The sequence below is a fragment of the Tyto alba genome, unplaced genomic scaffold, assembly GCF_018691265.1.
Source record: "Tyto alba isolate M040663 unplaced genomic scaffold, T.alba_DEE_v4.0 Super-Scaffold_38, whole genome shotgun sequence".
In the NCBI taxonomy this organism is placed as follows: domain Eukaryota; kingdom Metazoa; phylum Chordata; class Aves; order Strigiformes; family Tytonidae; genus Tyto; species Tyto alba.
The window spans coordinates 24,564,457-24,584,614 of NW_024881313.1; the positions used below are offsets into that span (position 1 = coordinate 24,564,457).

The window sequence follows — 20,158 nt, forward strand, 5'->3', positions numbered from 1 at the left end:
ACATCCTTTTTTTACTTCCCTGTGGAAGTCCAGATATTTTTCCTCATTCATGATCCCTTTGGTTAGAAGTGGGTGAATATCTTTGTATAGACAAAGGTCACATACTGCTGAAAAGAGTCCGAATATGAGGAACAGAAATAACAATGACTAGAAATGAGAATTTACCTAGATCATTATAGATCAGGGGTCTTCCTATGGCTAGAGTAGGTCTGGATGCTGTGAAGCAGCTTGGATGGAATAGACTCTAGTCTGGGGTAAATACAAAGTAGAAATTATGGATTAGATCTGGTAACACAATGCTCAGAAGGGGACGGAAATATAAGAGAGGTTCTTGGAAGCAAACTGGAATATTACTTTCACAGAACCTTTGGAACTGCCAATGTTTGTGAGGGGTGTTCATGGTTAGGGTCATATTAAGAATATGATGGGGTTTTTTTCCCTCTTGTAATTTATAATTTAGTGGATACCTCTGACCTTTATTCTTACTGCTTCATTCTAATACTACTACTGAGATTAAACTGGCCTAATTTATTTTAACATAGACTATTATCTGTTTGTAGTTTTCTTATGCTAATCTTTCTGTAAATACTTATTGACGTTTGACAGCTGGCTTTCCAGAACAATGCTTTATGCTCTATAATATTATGCATCTGATGATGTAAAAAATTAAATTCTTAAAAATAAAAAGTATATTGAACAGATTTAATGATTTTGTCATCTTTCCTTACTTTTTTTTTTTTTGTTTAAGCTTTAATATATGGTGAATTTAATTCCATAATTAAAATATTTTACTATGTATGAAAGAAATGCCACAATCATTAGTGTAATGCATGTGATCCATATCTTATTTTCTGGTAAAGTATGGGACATAAAAACATAGCAAAGGGGATTATTTAATTAATATACCAAGCATATAGATGGAAAATGGGAACACATGCTTCCAGGATCCTCACTGAAATTCTTCTCTGTATCTTGTGAAGGAGTTACAGGCAACCCCTGCCACCTCTGTTTTTAGGGAAGTTTTGAGGCATATCAAACCAGAAATGCAAACTGTAGAATGTCAAAAGACAACACCAATTTCACTAGTGGCAGGCACTTTGTTTTCAGGTTTTCCTAATACTTTAAGAACCAGAGACTACATTAAATACTACGTGCAGCTTGTGGCTACAAGCCAAAAGGAAGCCCACATGACATTTAGTGCCCTTGTCTGCAAGCTGATAAGAGAGTCTGGATTCTCTAAACTCTTTAAGTGCTCAGTGTCAAGCTGGAATTTGGTAACTGCAGCCTGAACAACTTACGTTATTTAAAAATGCACACTTAGCTCTAAGAGGTTTCCAAGCACTCTAATGCTGGGGTGTTTGAACAGAGTAATAGGGTGCTTTTAAAAAAGCTTTTTATTTTGCAACTTTATGTTCTTCATCTTGTTCAAATATTATTTACTTTAGAATTCATCTGATAGACTCATAAACTTAAACATGCTACTCAATAAAATGGGACAGGGCTCTGACAAGCCTCAGGAAACTTTAAAGATGTTTAAAGTGTTTAGACTTTACTATATCACAAAGTAAGTTTTGCACAGCTTGAGTGTGTGCTCTGAGATCACATAAAAATACTAATTATTCCTACCCAGTAATTTGACTAACCCAGACCTGCAAGTTTGTAATGTTGTACTAATGAGCCTGTGTGTTTGCTCCTGCCTAGGAGCTCCAGAGCTGTGATAACTGCATAAAATTGTGCTGGAATGTCTCTGTAGGATAATCCCAAATATCACTGTAGCAGGCTCTTAGTCCATCCCAGATAGGAACTAAATTGCCTGGTCTTTGTCTTGCCTATAGACATGGAAGTACAGCTCCTAACTCACTACAGGCACTACTACATCTTGCTTTAAGGGAGATCGCACCGGTTCAGCTTCTTTCCTCTCCATCTGCTGTTGTGGAGCCATGTCAGGGAGGAATGATCACAGACGCTTGGTAGGACTTTGCACAGAGTCGCACTGCATCCCTAATTCCCTTCATTAATGAGCATTTAAGGGAAACATGCTGTGCCCATGGGGCGTACTAAGAATCTTCCACCATCTTTCAGTGAATTAATGGAAAATTGAATTTCCAAGAAAACAAACTATTTTTGTGTCTGATCTCTGCAGGAAGAGAATTTACAGCTAAAAAAAAAAAAAAAAAAAAAAAGGCACTCTCTGAGACTGAAAATAATTTATTCCTCAATGGAATTTCTAAATCCTACAGCTCCCCGCGAGGGAGATGTAACAGATATGCTTTGTACCTCTGTTTTTATCTGCAGAGAATCATCTGTCAGCAAATTTAAGTCACCTCCTTCCCACACCAGTCCCACACCAGTCCCACACTTAGGGCACAGGAGGAATTCCTCTGGCTTAATATTAACATTTTCAGGAATCACACAAAATGGAAGAAGATTTTAATTTCCTTTGCCTCCACTGTAGTAGCATCCAGTACAGGGTCTGAAAGACAAACTCCACATACCAAAGTGAGTCCAATGGCACTGGAGAGGGCATGGGAAAGGTTCATTCATCAGGGTTGAAGCTTTCCACCTCCCTGAGATATAGGTGCTGACAGCTGGGGCCAGCATTTATCCAGGTGGATCCACCTGGGAGTTACCCTATGCTTCTACCAGCTGGTGTTGTCTAGCTGAGGAGCATTACAAGTGAAAATCCTGTGAGGAAGAGTGTGGACAGAAAGAATGTGAGTGGATCCTGGGAATTCTTTAAAAGGAGCTGCTTAGGTGGACAAAATAAACATAGCTAGGGAAGTCAGACAGGAGACAAGACAACCTTGGGTTAAAACTCATTCTGGTGCAGTGGTGAACTGAGAACAAGTTATAAATAAAATAAATAGAAAGTATCCCCCCCAAAATTCCAATGAACAGAAATTGCTGGTTCTGTAGTAGAAAACATCGAAGAGGGAAGATGAAAACATTACTGGCATGGCAAGCTGGCACCAATGTGACTAATAAAGCAAAGGACACTGAAAAGACTTTTTACCTGTATCAGGAACAAGAGAAATGGAAGAAAATATATAGAACTATTATTTGAAAGAGAGATAGTAATGATATAAAATAAAATATTCAGTAAACCCCACTATTTTCCATTTAGGAAAGAGCAAGATAATGTGCTACAACTACATGAGGATGATAAATGACTGCAATCTGTTAAAGACTAAGTAGGCTGTTGGACAACAGCTATTATAAATAATTATTCTGAATATCTGGCAGATTAAATCTTTAATTTGCTTATGCTTATTTGTTATAAACCTTGATATACCACAAGAATTTCAAAAGTGCCAAATAAAATTAATTTTATGATATTTTAAAATTTATTTTGTTTGGACAGCTATTAACCTGAATTTCACTTCATGGAAAACCTGATGCTAGATTCAATTATGAAAACTATCCAGAACTGTTAGTCTGTTTTAATATGATAAAATTTGAATTTTCCAGTAAGGAGCAAAGCTATACAACAGAAATAGAGGCCATGTCATAAAAGCAATATCTATGAAAATTATTTAGTGTTTCTGCGGTTGAAAACAAATCAGTATAGCAGGACTGTAGTTCAAGACGACCTAACATGACCTAACATGACATGAGTATAAGGAAAAGCAGTGAAAAGATCAGAAAAGGGGTTAAAAATCTAAGCATAAAACTGATCGTGCCACTCCTCCAAAGCTCTTCCCAGGTCTGGTGACTTCAAACAGTGCAGAAAAGAGCCAGAAAAAGCTTTTGGAGATTGAGACAATGCCTTATATTAAGGTACTTTAAACTGCTCATTCTGGCTGGTTATTCAAAAGAAAGACGGAGATGGCATGATCGTTTTGTCACATTACAGGCATAGGATATTCGAAGGCTCTTTCAAAGCTAAGGAAGGCATTGAAAGGGGAGGGAGACACACAGATTTCTATCTGTGAGGATGATCATATCATAGAACAAACTTCCAAGGCAGCTTGAGTATTCCTATGTCTTCATGTCTTTGGAACATCAGATTCGAAAGAGGCAGTAAATGTCAAGGCTGAGTGCAAACTGGGAACAACCTGTTCATGTTTCACAGGATACGGTAATTGGCTGGCCCACCTGTATACAAACAGTTTGTTCCTGTGGAGCAAACGGTGGGATACTGCAGATGGAGAGGTGATAATGTGGTTACCTCAAGGGAAAAAGAAGGAGCAGGAGCCAGGGTGAGGTTAGAAGGGGAAATCATATTGAGCTAAATAACCATCTAAATCCATAATTTGTAACATCTAGCAGAGTTCCACCAGTTTAAAATATTTTACAGGTTTCTACTGAGAGCTAGAATTGAAGGGCAAGAACAGCTGTCACATGAGAAAAGCTCTCCTCCCGGTCAGAGGTCTACCCGTTGCCCGTGTGAGTTCACCCCAGTGCACGGTGGTTGTTCCAGTTCCCCCGGGTGGTTCCCACCAGGTCAGGCATGGGGCGAAGCGTGCTGCCTCCAGGGAGGAATGGCTGTAGGATGCAGGCAGCTGATGGTGTGACCTTGGAGGGCCTCTTTGGGGGGTAGGTTTTGTGCTTGTTGCTCAGGCAGAGTCAAGCCATTTCACACATCCGACAGGAGCTTTGAAGTTTGCAGTCTCCATTTCAGACCTGGTGAAGAGCTGGTATACCCCAAGCTTTTTCTAACTAGATCAGCTGCTCTAATGAAACATATTCTTTCTCCCTACAAACATCACTTTACTTGTTTTTAGCTCTTTAAAGTGTGTATTTTGTGAGGATGTGTATCGCATACAAAAATTGCATACAGAAGTTTGATTAAAGCCACCAGGTTTTTCCTCCTATTGTAAATTCTGGTGTTTGGGGTTTATTTGTGTTTTTGGCTGTTTTTTTGTTTTGTTTTGCTTTGTGTGTCACAAACCATGAAATAACTCAATTTTTGAAGAATTTTGTCCAGGTTTCCTGAAAAACCATGCAGACCTGAATCGTACATCTGGATTGAGTTGAGACCTTGGAATGAAACAGCAAACCACAATAATTTCTTGTGGTTTCTAGTAGCTCTGGTATTAATATCACCTTGAAGGTATATAGCATACCTCTGAGTTGGAAAGGCAGATGTGCAGCAGTACTTCGAACTGCAATCAGACCACCAGCTGCTCAGTAACCTCTGGTCTATGCATAATTTGAAGTGAGGTGTCCCAGAAGAAACAACCAATGATGCAGCTCTAGAGAGCAGGATGAATGCTACTTTAACAATATTGAACACTGTGTAGTAATTAGTTTCAAAAGCAAGATAGAAAATCCAGAACAACATGGAAATCCCAGCATTCTTAGCTAGCTGCTCTAAAAATTCCTGTCAGTGTAATTTTGTTGTTTGGTGTTGTAACTTCAGAAATCTTGCTTCCCATATGGTTTATTTTCTTGCTCCCAGGCTTACAGTGTGGGCCTTATATGGAAATCATTTCTTCTATTTCTGTCTGTGCTAGAACAGCACAGGCTTAATCTACAAGTCTGATCCAATGACTCTTACATTCCTTCATCATTGCATAGAAAAAAAGCATAAGGTTTTGATTAAACAACAACAAAATAAATAAAGTGCAATTAAAAATCCAGCAGACAAACTGCATAAATAAATTAAAACATTAAAGGAGAGGAAGTAGTTGTATAGTGTCTTATGTTCATTTGCTATGACAAGTTCAGGTTATCTCCAGAGGGATACTTCAAATACTGAGTTTGCAACATACATTGAAATGCAATGCAATGAAAACCAAACTGTCCTCTGAAAAATGGGATTCCTAAAATCACATCTTCTGGAAATGAGGTAGGATACACTACTTAGGCAGGCACTGTCATAATAAGCTTTTGGACTAAGCTCATTCAACTGGAATCACTACATAGACATCAATTTTAGAATGGGATAATTCACCCTTCAGTGAGACCTACCCTTGCTGTAGCAAGGTGAACCAGACCCTATATTTTAGATCGCTGCAATTAGGTTAGATGGATCCTATCAGACATCTTTACAGGCTTGGACCAAACTTGTTCTACCCCTGTTTCTTAATGTCCCACTTTCTAGATCACTAATGCTACACAGATGAACATGAGATGTTTTAAATACAAAGTAGATAATGACTGCTGGGGGATTTAGGTAGTATAAATAAATTGTAAATCTATTTTCTCATTGACTATAATGGAAAATCCGCAAAGTAAAATTCAAAACTGTTTGTCAGACTGAAAGCTGTGCTATAACTTCCCTAGTTCTTACATCTGAGGGAAAACTCACCTAAATGTGTAATAGATTTGGTCTTCTGTGAGTATTGGAAGACATGCATCTGTGTCACAGCTGCCAAAATCATACAAGTGTCAATGGGCACTTGTCTGTGTGAACTGTGTATGTTGGCATGCAATAGGCCACTTCAGAGTCACTAAGTGCCAGTCCCTGTTTTCATAGCAGAAGTATCTCTTTATCCTTAGATGTCGATTTTAGAAAACAAAATAAATTGTCTCTGAAACATTATTCTGGCTAAATAACTGTATGTCAATACAGAAAGGAAATTAGAAAAAAGCAAGTTGAAATTTGGGATGAAAATAGAGAGTTTCAGGACAGCCTTAATTCAGACACTTCTGTCACATTTTTTTTTCCTAACTGTATATCTGAGTCATAAAGATATTTCTTTATTCTTATGCTGTGCAAATGTGTGATCTAACCCATTCTTTCTCATAATATAAGGAGATCTCAGACTAGAAGATGTGGGCTTACACTACTCACAAGCCAGCCAAGAACAAGCCTCTGGCAGGAGAGACGTGTAAAGAGCTCTGCTATGCTCCTGAACGTGAAGCAAGCATGCAGCAGAGTAACAGCAGCAATGTGGTGACTAGATTTCATCACGTCAGAGGGCTGCAGGAGTTTATTTTTAAAATACAGACATTTCAGAGCAGACAAAGAGGTGCAATAACTGAGTTTCTGATGAAGACGACATATTTTCAGAATTATACTAGTACTAGGTAATAGCTCACCAAGGAAGAAAAGCATTCCTTATTTTCTTCCATCTTCTGTAGCAGATTTGAAAATTTAACAACTCTGACTTTTCTTTTCTGGTCTCAAGAGGTCTGGTATTTAATGATGCAGAACCGAGACATAGAAATTTTCTAAGCTGACAGATATCCCCTATTTCTTGACAAAATAGAAATCTCCAAAAAATTCTCTCACTTTCCCCAAATATGCCAGATTATTTCCTCTATTAGTTGCTATTATCTTCCCTGATTTACCAGCACAGCTTCACAAATTAATCATGGGAGAAAAATTCTATATGGATTCTTCATGTACAAAAATACAATTTTTGATCTCCATTCACCTTTCCCAGAAGATCTGGAGTTTTTTCCTTTGTTTTTATTTTTAATTCTAGGATTCCATTTCAAAACAAGTTCCATAAAGCACCAGCTGTAAAGGTGAGAAGCACACTGAGAAGATATTTTGCATAGTAGTAAAACGTGTATAACTTGCACCCTGCTGTTGAGCAGGGCTGCTTGCTTGCTGGGCTCGGCAGGCACCGCAGTGCTATGGGCACTGCTGCTCTCATGACCCTGCTGCCATGTAACGGCCTGTGCCTGGCTCCGGGAAGACCACAAGAGCCGACTGACAGTAACACAGCTCTTAGCCCAGGGAGTCAAAATGACTGACTGCATTTCTGGCACTGATCTTCTCTGATCCAGAACAGACAATGGATTTTTGCTTCACTATTCCTTCACCTGCAAAATAGAGGCAGTATCACAGAGGCATGAGGAATTTGAAATGTTTATCTTATAATGTTGCAAAGGTGTTCTTATTATTTAGAAGTGCCTCCTCTTCTTCCACAGGTGGATGAAATTCAAGACTCTTCAGACATGCTTTTGCAGTGCTGCAAATGGAGGAGGGACTCTTGGCTCTTATGGAAACTTTGGAAGACGCCTTTGGTGCCTCCTGGGAAGGTGTTAACACCTCTCTGTGAAACATTTGCAGTGTGGGACCTCTCAGAAGACTGTCATATGGGCAGGAACCCTGTTTGCTAGCTGCCAAGACTGATGCTCTGGTGTCTTACGTCAGGTATGACTTCTTACTGTGCAAATACGTGTCTTATGATATTAGTAGTATGGGGTGTCAGGCAAGGCAAATAAGGCAGCAGAGAATGAGAGCTGATGAGATTTTGGGCTGGTTTTATGGCTGCACCCCTGGCAGTAAAACTGCATTTCTACAGCCACTATATAGTCAGAAGCACTTGGGAGAGTTTCCAAGTATGTAGTAGCTGGAAACAAGAAGTAAAACCTTTCCAGAAGCTAGAAACCATTGATTTCAGTCAAAGGATTTCTTCCTAAAATGTACAGCCTGCTAGAGATTTCCAGTAGTCATTAAAGGTGCCCTAGAGGTTACCAGAAGTGAAGTGTGAATTAAGACTAACAAGGTGTATTGCATCAGGTGAGATAAAACACAGATTCCCTCTGGCTGAAGTCATGATAAGCCTGTCTCCTAGGAAAATAATTCTGCTTATATCTTGCAGGTGCTTGTTTCAACCAAATAAAAGCTTGGATAGAGATTTCTTTAGCTTTCTGAAGCAATTTAAAAGCAATAACATGTAGGTGATGTAAAAAGCCTAATGAAAATCTCCAGTTTATGCTCAAGAAAGTCTTTCAAGTAAGAATAACAGCATTTTATGATTGTGGAAGTGTATAAATAGATATCTTGAAGAAGCACAGAGACAGGATGGAGCTATATATTTGGAAAGTATATTTGATAGAATCTAATAATATATTACACTGTACAAACAAATCCTCTCTTTACCATGTGGTATAAAAAAATGGCTTGGGATGCCTTCTGAAGCAGGAGACATTCATTTAACTCACTGCCTTTCTTGTCCTGCTAAACAGAGGGATGTCTAACTGCCTCACAGAGGAGAAGTCATTGTTCCTGCCATTAATGAAACCGGATTCATGTTCATTTCCAGACCAGGAGGAGGCCTGTAGTTTTGATAATCTGTTTTCTTTACTTACATACTAGGTAATTTGTTTTAAAAATAGTTAAGTATCTCTTGTTGCTGTCTTAGTTTGGATTTTCTCTTTTGGAGAAAGACAGTTAGGTACTGTGAGTGCAGAACATCTCCAGCTGTTGCACCCCTGAAGCCAGGGAATTTTTTTCATTTTATTTATTTGTACACCCTTCCTTCCACTCTGTGCTCCTGCACTGATGAAGAAGGGAAATGCTGTACCCGTGGAGGGGAGCAGATACCCCCAGTCATCACCTTGGGAATCAGATTGCAGATGCTCAGCATGGCGAAGTGCTGTTGTTGTGAGGAGTAGGAAACAAGAGGAGTGTGTCCCCTCCAGCTTCCTCGCACTGTGTCCGTCCTCCTCATGCTCCATCCTCTCCGTGCATGGCCTCACGCGCTCAGTGCAGTGTGGTTTGTCCAAGCGAAGCTGAGTCAGAGCGAGGCACTAAAAGCTGGGATTTTTCTCCTTCCATCAAGCCTGCCTGAAAGAGGATGCTGCTTGACTAGTGGTCCTGCAGGAAACTTTCTTTGTGGCAGCTACTGGTTTTAATGAAGCAAGTCAGTATGTTGCTTTGATGGCATCTGCTTCTTTTTTGTTCTCCGTGCAAAAGCTGGTAGGCTCAGCCCAGAGTAGCAGACATACTCTGGATACAGGCAAGCATAAATTAAGGTCTCTGCCTAATCACAGGCTATGAACCTCATCTTTCCTCTGGTATTTTTTTTTTTTTTCAATTTATAATTGATAGTACGGCTGTGGTGTGCTGCTTCTGAGACAGCCCAGCTTGAAAAAACACATTTCTCCATATTCCTTGTCTTTCCACCAACTGTGCCTTCTGGGAGGTTCCTGGGGCACAGGGGCCATGTCAGGCCTGAGGATGAACACAGCAGATGAGTGCATCAGGATTTCTGAACTGCGATCTTCAACCCTCCTTGGGAACTGAGATGCCCTGGAGCTTGTCGGATTGTGTTGGTACCTGTGTGACCAAGGGGAATTGGCTGGGTCAGGGACATATGCAGCATCTTCTGCATGGAGGGCTAATGCTACAAACTTGTGAAAAAATTAAAGTTCCAGTTCTTCTATTTACCAGAAGCTTTCACACAAGGTGAGTCTGATGTGCAGACAGAGGAGTGAGCTGATATATAGCTGGGCATGAGACATAACAGATGTGTCCATAACACATCACTGAAATCCCAGTCCTCACCTGTATATCTCTCACTTTTGCCTCCATGCCCATGCTTTAGTCCATGGACTGTAACTCATCTTTTAGTTTCCTAGTGCTTGTTTACCTTCGTTTCTTTCTTATTTTTTTAGGCTTGCTCTGACTTCCCGTCTGTTCTTGTGCTTTTTCTGAGCCTTTCAGTCCTAAACACTCTCATTCTCTTTCCATCTTTCCTCTCACTCACTTTCTGTATCCCCCTTCCACTTTATTTCATCTGGCCACTCTCATCAAGATATTTTTAAAAGTAAATATAAAATTAACTGTTTCAAAATCTCTTCCCTCACAGACCTCCTTGCCCCTATCATTGTGTTTGACCCACCCTGTGAGACAGGCCATCTGCAAGTGTCCCTGTTTCCTGCAGTGCAGAGCTAGCTTTTGACCCTTGTAACCCTGCTCAGATGAGAAATGCACTCTCATCACTTGCTCCAGTCAACTTTCTTCCCAACCGGTCAGTCTCTGAGCGCTTCCCAGCTAAACCAGTCGAACCCTTTTTGCTGGTTCTCAGTGCAGATCTGCAGTTTCACTGGGAATATGTATGCCCTTCTGTCTCTCATAATTACTGGATACATCTAGTCTTTGTTCCACTGGCCTCACATATGGCTTCATGAGCAGTAATTATCTCATACCATTGTTTTAAAATCCCTAGTCAGTTTGTGAGGTACAGCTCCAGACATGCCATGTCTTAAACATCAGCTTCACCACAAGTATGTAGTGTAAGACAGAGGCCATAACCCAGCTGCTCTCTATCAGCTACGTATACTCATTCCTCCATGCAGTCACCATTGCTGCATTTCCACCTTGTCCCAATTTCCTCTTGGCATTGCAATTTGCCAAGTGACTTGCAATGGATTTCTTTCCAAGTACTTGTCCAGTGTCCCCTTGAACAGATGAAAACTACTTTTGTCCTTTGTGTTCTTCTGCAAGGGCTTACAAATCTCTGCAGCACTGCAGTTTTGCATTATGGAGTCATCTGTCCTAATCCCAAAGCCTTGCTCCTCAATAGGAAATGGTCAGCTCAAGGGCCAAAATCTGATATGTGAAACTAGGACTGGTTTTCATGGTGCTTTATTGCTTTATCTTTAGTTACGCTAAACTTTACCTGACATTTCATACCGTCTCGTAAGATGCTTCCGTAATTTGTCACAACCCGACCTTATTACTTTAAACAACTTTGTATCATATGTGACCTTTGTCTCTCACTGCTCATGCCCTTTTCCGTGTTATTTATGGGTATTTTGAACAGAACAGACCTCAGTGCAGATCCCTGAAATTTCCACCGGCAACTTCCCTCTATTGAGTGAAATGATAATTTCTTCTGTGCTCTGTTTCCTACCTTTCAGCCATTTCTCTATGCCAGGACTTCCTGCATCCCCTGGCTCCTTAGTTTCCCTAAAACTCTGTGGGGACAGACTTTACTAGATAACCTTTACCAACGTGCTTGTTACTCCTTTCAAGATCTTGAAGAGATTGGAAAGGCAGGATTTCCAGAAGCCATGTTGACTTTTACCAAGTAGATCATATCTATCCAGACCACATTTTGTTAAGTTGTCCACTAGTTTGATATTTTATTATAACTCATTATTTTGGCTGACACAGACCTCAGGCTTACAGTCCTCAGATTCTCCTAACACCTTTCTTAACCTTAGTGGCACACTTGCTTCTTGACATACCAAGGGAGTATTCAGTGAGGTGGGCACTGTCTCAGTAATTGAATCCAGCCTTCCTTAGGTTGTCTTGACTCTCTTGTCATCTGCTCCTGGAAGTTTGGTGGGCCGCATCCCATGTAGCTGTGCCATGGCTTCTTCCATGCAATCCCCGCAAATTTTGGATACATCCTGGCAGAGTGCTATCCCAGGAAGGTTCCTCTGTGGGGAATCTCCTGCTTTCTGCTACAAAAGACCATGGGCACCAAGAATTTACCTTGATTCTCTGCAGTGGTCTTGTCCTCTCCAAGCACTGCTTTTAACCCTGGGTTTCAGCTGGCCCCACAGACTTCTGCCAAACTTTTTGATTCTGATGTGTTGAAGCAGCATTTAGAAGAAGCTTTGATCATTTTTATGCAGTTGCTCCTTAAACTATTCTATGACCTAATTATATTTTTACATTTAACCCATTGGAGTGTACCATAACCATTTAGATAAAGCTTCTTGAATGATGCTTTCAGAAATCAAACAACCTCTTTCACCTGGTGATTTAGCCAAGCAAATTCTCACCCTTTCTTAAGCCTCTCCTTCTGGGTACTGTTCATGTCACTTCACTCCCAGTGTAGTGTCTTCCATCCAGTGCTCACCATGTTGTAGGAAAGGTTTAGCTGCATTAGCTTCCTTTTTTAGTTTTTTTCATTTACACAGTTTACCTCTTTGCATTTTACCATGCTTGTGGAAGAGTTTGGGGGCTTTAATCCTTAAGCAGGGATGCTGGATCACACCATGTGTGGTGGTGACTAAGAGAGAGGGATGTTTCCATTATGAGATATTGAACTGCTGTACATTGCTCTGTCCTGAGTACAGGGCTGGGTTTCCTCTCTGGAGTCACTAACCTGCTAATGTCAGGATGATGTCAGTGGTATCATCCCCAAAACTAACCTGCACTTCATGTCCCCATGTGGCAATTAGCCAGTGCACATGAGAGTAACTGAATTCATCCAGTACAATCACTTTTCTGCTCTTGCCACCTCCATGATTTCTTTCAGCATACTGCAGTCAGCACTGCCATCCCTATAAGACAGACGGTAGTACAGACCCAATACCACATTATTCATTTTCAGGCCTGGAAAACATATGTTTAATTGTGCTTAAATATATGTTAGAGTAGTCTTCAGCAAGGTTTCTGAGAGCAATGTAGTTGGTGCTGGTGTCCCAGATATTAACGTCTATTTATTCCAATTAAATTTATAGTCTAACTTTTGCTCCAATTTTCTATAAATGTTCTTGCTGGAAGAGTGATCAAGGTCCACATTTGTAATAAGTTCTTGCCACTGTTCTTCTCTTAGATCAGTAGGGTTCGTCAACATAAAAATATTTCAGTTCTGTTTCCTGGTCAGACACGCCTTGAAAATTATATACTTTCAACATAAAGCATAATTGTGTATGTGAAACTAGTGTTCATTTTGCTTTATAACATGGTTCTCATAGCCTGTGGTCTCCTGTCATCTTTATCCTCTCCCCTACTCCCTTACAACTGTTTTGAGAAGGAAAGAACCTCAGAAGTCTGGAAGTATAACATTTAACAGCCTGTACAGTTTCTAATGCAATCCCTGCCTATATTTCAGCCAAGATTCTGTAGCATTCACCACTTCAGCACTGAATAGCTGTATTTTCACAGATGTCCTGGGCAGAAGAGAATCCCAGTCACCCCATCTGTCTTGTAGCACACTGTGTCCATCTGATGGAGTGAGTCCTGCTGAGCTGGAGTTGGGGGGGGACCACACCACCCTTCAGAAATTAAAAACAAAAGGAATATTAGAAAGAAACTGTAGCAGTGAGCATCAAACAAGCACCTCCTCTTCCATCATCTCCTCCTGTTGTCGCTGTAATCCCCAATACAAGCTGGCTGGAAATGCAGAGAGCCTTTCACAAGATTATCTATATCAGTGCAGGCTTTGAAGTACAGGCTGCCGGCATCTCATTACGGACAGAGATCAAAACCCTGAGATTAACGTGGTCCTGGGCCTGCTGGACTTCATTCACACATCACAGAAGTGCTAAGCTATCAAAGTGCAGGGCACTGCTTGTGCATTACCTTCTCAGCCATAAATCCAGCAGCACACACCCACTGCCATTTATTTTTTTTAACAAATGAGTCCTTTCGGTCTATAAGGTGCCTTTTTTTTTTTCATGGGGCTGAATGCAGTCTGGAAAATTGAAATAGTCTAAGCTGAAAGATCAATTTAAGTAATATCATTGGAATATTTGGGCCGGATGCTGACTGTATTTTTTTTTTTTTTTTTGGGGGGGGGGGGGTAAAGAAAACAGGAAGCCATTTTAAGCACAGATTGCCCACTGATGGGAAATCCCAGGATGTAAAGAGCCATCCTGGTGCCAGCCATCTTCTGATCTCTTCTGGCAGTCACGGCTGTGCAGGAAGCACGTCAGCCAGTGAGGTCAGGGCCTGTGGATACTGGTTTAAATTAAGCTTAGAGCTAGTGTGTCCCCTTCAGCCCATCTTACCCCAGGTCATTAGGTCCCTCAGGCAGCAGATGTTGGCAGTACAGATGGTTTTGGTTCTACCTTGAAATGAGCTGAAGATGTGAGCTGACTACGAAGCTTTTCTAGCTCCTGTCCCACAGATGTATTTAGGACACAGATGAGATGCGAGCAGCGAGAGCTTGAAGGCTTGAAGGTACATCACCTCTCCCCATCACTACAGCAGCATCTGGGAGTTCACAGAGGCCAGAAACTCAGGCATTTACCCTGGTTTTGGGCTGGGTTTTGCAGACCTTTCTTAGCCTTCTCTTGCCATTACCATGTAGCCAGCTTAAAATGAGTTGTGAAATGAAACGCCAGGGTTCAGAGGCAGTTTTGTTCATGAAACAAAACTTAGATGCTACCAAGCACTGGGAGATATGGCTGCTCCCCTGGATGGAATTTTTCCAGCTGGATCCACAACTGCACCTTGCTGAAGGACCCATGGTGACCGGGCTCTGAGTGGATCATGAAGGGAAGCTTGCTTGACTTTTAAACTGAGGTTGCCCATATGTATAGCAAGCATATTAATGCCATGTGCAAAATTTTCCCACCCAAGAGAAAGCACAGATGGTCAGGTTTTCTGAAGCTATTCAGAGAAAAACGAGAATCAGCTCTACCTGCTAAGCCACTGTGGGCCTACACACAGTCTTGATGATAACCAGGAACTGATGGAGATACATCAGTATTTTAAAAAGATGAGCTAATTTTGCCTTGCACCTCAGCAGGGTGTAGTGTGGCCACCACCCTCTAGGTTGTAGCTGGGCTGCATCCAGCTGATCTGTATGTGTGTGAGCAAGGTCTGCAAGCACCCTACAGACACACCTAATTGGGTGCATCTTTCCCCAGGCACCTCTGATGTGGGGTCCTTGTCCTTTCATCATGCAATATAGAGGATGTTGTTTTAAAATACTCATATCTGCAACTTAATGGAATTCTTGACCAAAGAACCACAGATAAACCAAAAAATTTCAAACAAATCCTTTCTCCTTCTCTCCTTAATATATGAAAAACATAATCATCAGTCATCTCCCTGCTTCCTAGTGGGTGAGGGAGGAAAAACTCTAAGACTTTACTTCCTACCCAAATCAGAAAGTCACCATGGTTTCCTTCCCAGTTTGTAGATGTTTCAAAGGCATTTTGAAGGAAGGTGTAGTATGCCTGGTTGTGCAAGATGTTATAATTTTCCTGGATTATTTATTAGCCTCCTGACAGCATATTTAGCTGGACTCTGCAGGAGAGGGTACAGGGTTGACTGCTGTTGTCTCACATAACTTTCTTACATTTTAGTTCCAGTTACACCGCAATTGCTGGCATCGCAACGTTAGTTTCTGTTGCTGACAGCCTGTGAAAGGAGCAATGGGAAGCAGAAATGCTGGAGACTGCTTACTGCTGGGAAAGGACCAAAGAATGAAGGAAAGATAAAGGAGGGGGAAAGAAGGAAAGACAAACATTGTTCATAGACATGTAAGTATTACTTAGCAGCAAATTCTTTGCAGTAATCTGGAAGGTTCCTAAAAATATATTTTAATTTATTTTTATTGTTTGAATTTAGTGAAAATGAAGAGTGACCTCTCTTCTGGCCAGAAGAACCTTCACAGCCTGGGCCCATCCCACCATGATACCTAAGGTTTTCAGAGGATTTGTTCCCATGACCTTCCTGGAAGGGACAAAGGTATTATTTGCAGTTTCCCATTGGGAGACTTAGGCACAGCAGGGGATAGAGGCTTATCTTCATGAGCATGATGTAACTACAGGACCATAACTTCCCATGTGGGCCCTTATGCTCCAGAGTAAGAGCACATAGATGAGGAGGGTTAACAACATAGCTACAGCATTTACAACACCTTAATGACTTACTCAAGGAGCCTGTGGGGCAGCAGGGACTTGAGGCAGGGTTTCTGACAGCCCAGGATAGTGCTCTATCCACTGGACACTACTTCTGTGCAAAACCTGAATATGTTCCGTGCTATGTAGAGATACCTGAGCTAGTTTCAATTCTAGGGCCCATTTCATGCACTCCAGTCACAGCCTCAGCCTCAGGACACCCTCTCTCAAAAGTGTAACACAAGTTTTTTTGTTCCTTCCCAGCTCTGCTCCACTGAAGGGGAAGTCTGCTCAGATCCGAGCTTGACATCACCCAGGCTCAGAGCAGATATGCTTGCTTGGATGGGAACCATGAAATTTTAAAGTAGATCTGACATTTTGAAGTGGAACAAGAGCTGGGAAACTCTCAAGGCATCAATATCTAATGTCACCCAGTTCCAGAACAGAGGGTAAAGTGGGGGAGGAAAGATCCTTTAAGTTTGCAGCTCGATCACCTCCAATGTTGCTCCTAGCAATGACAAGTATCTTCTTAAAAGTCCTGACAAGGGAAAGCCAAGCCAAGCTGAGTACACTTTCAGTATGCAATTAGCATAAATATACTTTGTGCTAAACTGCACAGAGTCAGAAACAAAGAGCTTGTGAAGGTCCTAATTGTTTCAGAGGGAATACATGTCATGGAGAGAAAGACAAAGGGGAGCCATGTCCAAGAAGACATGAGAGAGAGGCCAAACCAACAATTGCCTGAATCCAAAACAGCCCCAGAGGCTGTCTCTGAAGACCTGCCAATGGAGTCAGCAGTGGAATTTGCCAGGGACTTAGCCTAAATTCAGCCACAAACCTTGCCGCTCATTGCAAATGATACATTTCAGTTGGCATTGTGAACCTGCCACACTTACTGTGTGAGTGGCCACAATTACTGACTTTATTGCTGGAGTCCAGCAGATGAAAGAAGGAACATCAAGCACATCACCAGAAGCACCACATTTAAGATGAATCTTTGTAATTTCAAGATCTCTTAGGAACAAAAATGTTTGCTTGGAGCTTTTTCCTCCTATCTCGTGGTCAGCATAGTGAGTGGCAGTATGTGGCAGTACAGTGAGGGACCAGGGGAGACCTTTGAACTGAGTTGCTGAAGAACAGCAGCTAACTCTAGCCCTGCTCATTTCTGATCCTGCCCTCCCATTGGATTGCCAGCATTTACTCGGACCCTCTCTCAGTGACCACCAGATGAGACTCAAAATAGAAACTCCTTCATCTGCAAACCCCATCCCTCCCTGCAGTGAGTATGTCTGTGCTTTCTTGCTGCTGTCAGGCAACACCATGATAGCTGTGATCAAAGAGCCTGCCATGGGCCAGCACAAAGCCCGTGCAGGCAGCGATGTGCAGGCAGGGCAGCAGGTGGGGAAAGCTCACGCTGCCTTTGATCCCTTCCACTTGTGTCCATTGGGATTTGACGCTGTGCACGCTGTGGGTTTGCTGAAGAGCCCTCTGGCTCCACGGTGCTGGGTCAGGACTATTGTCCTTGGGCTTTCAACATGCCACAAGTGTTTGCAGCCGGGATCCTGACAGCTTTCTGTGCCAGTGCCTTTTATATGATGCTGCAGATGAGTCTTTTGTCCTCAACTCAGACTTTCAGACTCCTCTGGATCTAAAGTTTCAAAATTGTCTCTCAGACCAGCTCACCGCACATACTCTCCCTCCAGATAAACAAGGTTTATTTGACTTGGAAAACAGACAATAGTTTTCTTCTTAATTATGAAAGATGCACTGTACAGAATACCTCTCCTAAGACTGTGCAAAATTGCATTTAACAGTGATAACAATGAAGTTACAGTGTTACGATCTGAGCAGGAGTGCAGCTTGTAACTTGGGAGCCATCTGTCTAACTTTCAGACTGGTTGACAGTTTTAATCACTTTCCTTTGTCACCAAGACTTCCTTTATTTGTCCGTACCTCTTTCTTTTATACAAGATGCAATCTTTTACTTTGTAGACATGAACATAAATATTTGGACACGACCGGTGAAGCTTTCAGATGTTTGCTCAGGAATAAATCTTTCTGTGAGTCCTTGGTTCAAGATGGAGGTAGGAAGTAATTGCCCATAAAATTCCCTGTGGGTTGGCAAGAGGAAGGGATACTTCATATATGTCGAAGGATGGCTTTCAGTAAATGGACGTCTGGAAGCAAAACTGCTGCTAAAGAGAAAAACTGATTTGTGAAGACTAGGGAGAATGTGGGCCCTCTCTGGAAGGAAACAGGAGACCTGGTTACCTGGGACATGGAGAAGGCTGAGGTACTCAATGACTTTTTTGCTTCAGTCTTCACCCACAGGTGCTCCAGCCACATTGCCCAAGATGCAGAAGGCAAAGGCAGGGACTGGCAGAATGAAGAACCGCCCACTGTAGAAGATCAGGTTCGAGACCATATAAGGAACTTGAAGGTGCACGAGTCCATGGGACCCGATGAGATGCATCTGCAGGTTCTGAAGGACCTGGTGGATGAGGTGGTTAGGTCACTATCCATCATATTTGAGAAGTGGTGGCTGTCCAGTGAAGTTCCCGCTGACTGGAAAAGGGGAAACATAACCCCCATTTTTAAAAAGGGTAAAAAAGAAGACCCAGCGAACTACAAACCAGTCAGTCTCATCTCTCTGCTCAGCAAGATCATTGAGCAGATCCTCCTGGAAACTATGCTAGAGCATGTGGAAAATAAGGAGGTGATTGGTGGCAGCCAACATGGCTTCACCAAGGGTAAATTGTGCCTGATGAATTTGGCGGCCTTCTACGACAGGGTTACAGCATCAACACATAAGGGAAGAGGAAATGACATCATCTACCTGGACTTGTGCAAAATATTTGACACATGTCCTACATGACATCCTTGTCTCTAAATTGGAGAGACATGGATTTGATGGATGGACCACCTGGTGGATAAGCAATTGGCTGGATGGTCGCACTCAAAGAGTTGAGGTCAACGGCTCAATGTCCAAGAGAAGAGCAGTGGCGAGTGGCGTTCCTTGGGGGTTGGTATTGGAACTGGTGTTGTTTAACATCTTAGTCAGTGACATGGACAGTGGGATTGAATGCACCCTCAGCAAGTTCGCTGACAACACCAAGCTGTGTGGTGCAGCCGACACAATGGAGGGAAAGGATGTCGTCCAGAAGAACCTTGACAGGCTTGAGAGCTGGGCCTGTGCAAACCTCATGAAGTTCAACGAGGCCAAGTGCAAGGTCCTGCACAAGAGTCGAGGCAACCTCAAGCACAAATACAGCCTGGGTAATGAATGGACTGAGAGCAGCTCTAAGGAGGGTATTAGTGGATGGAAAACTGAACATGAGCCATCACTGTGCACTCTCAGCCCAGAAAGCCAAATGTATCCTGGGCTGCGTCAAGAGATATGTGGCTAGCATGTCAAGGGAAGTGATTCTCCCCCTCTACTCTATTCTCATGAGACCTCACCTGGAGTACTGTGTCCAGCTCTGGGGCTCTCAAATTCAAAAGGACATGGACCTTTTGGAGTGGGTCCAGAGGAGGCCATGAAGTTAATCGGGGCTGGAGCACCTTGCCTGTGAAGACAGTTGGGGTTGTTCAGCCTAGAGAAGAGAAGGCTCTGAGGAGACCTTATAGTGGCCTTCCAGTACTTAAAGGGGGCTACAGGAAAGATGGGGAGGGACTCTATCAGGGTGTGTAGTGATAGGACAATGGGTAACAGTTTTAAGATGAAAGAGGGTAGATCCAAATTAGACATAAGGAAGAAATTGTTTACTGTGAAGGTGATGAGGCACTGGCACAGGTTGCCCAGAGAAGCTGTGGCTGCCCCCTCCCTGGCAGTGTTCAAGGTCAGGTTGGACGGGGCTTTAGGCAACTTGGTCTAGTGGAAGGTGTCCCTGCCCATGGCAGAGGAGTGGTTGGAACTAGATGATCTTTAAGGTCCCTT

The 20,158-nt window shown here is 42.2% G+C and overlaps 1 long non-coding RNA gene across 1 annotated transcript; it reads left to right on the forward strand.

Moving 5' to 3' along the window:
- Positions 1-7,517: 7,517 nt before the first annotated feature.
- On the forward strand, positions 7,518-19,111 carry LOC116959061. Its single transcript, XR_004405614.2, has 4 exons — positions 7,518-8,053; positions 15,685-15,861; positions 15,950-16,069; positions 16,486-19,111. It is a non-coding gene; the product is annotated as an uncharacterized LOC116959061 (long non-coding RNA).
- The last annotated feature ends 1,047 nt before the right edge of the window (positions 19,112-20,158 follow it).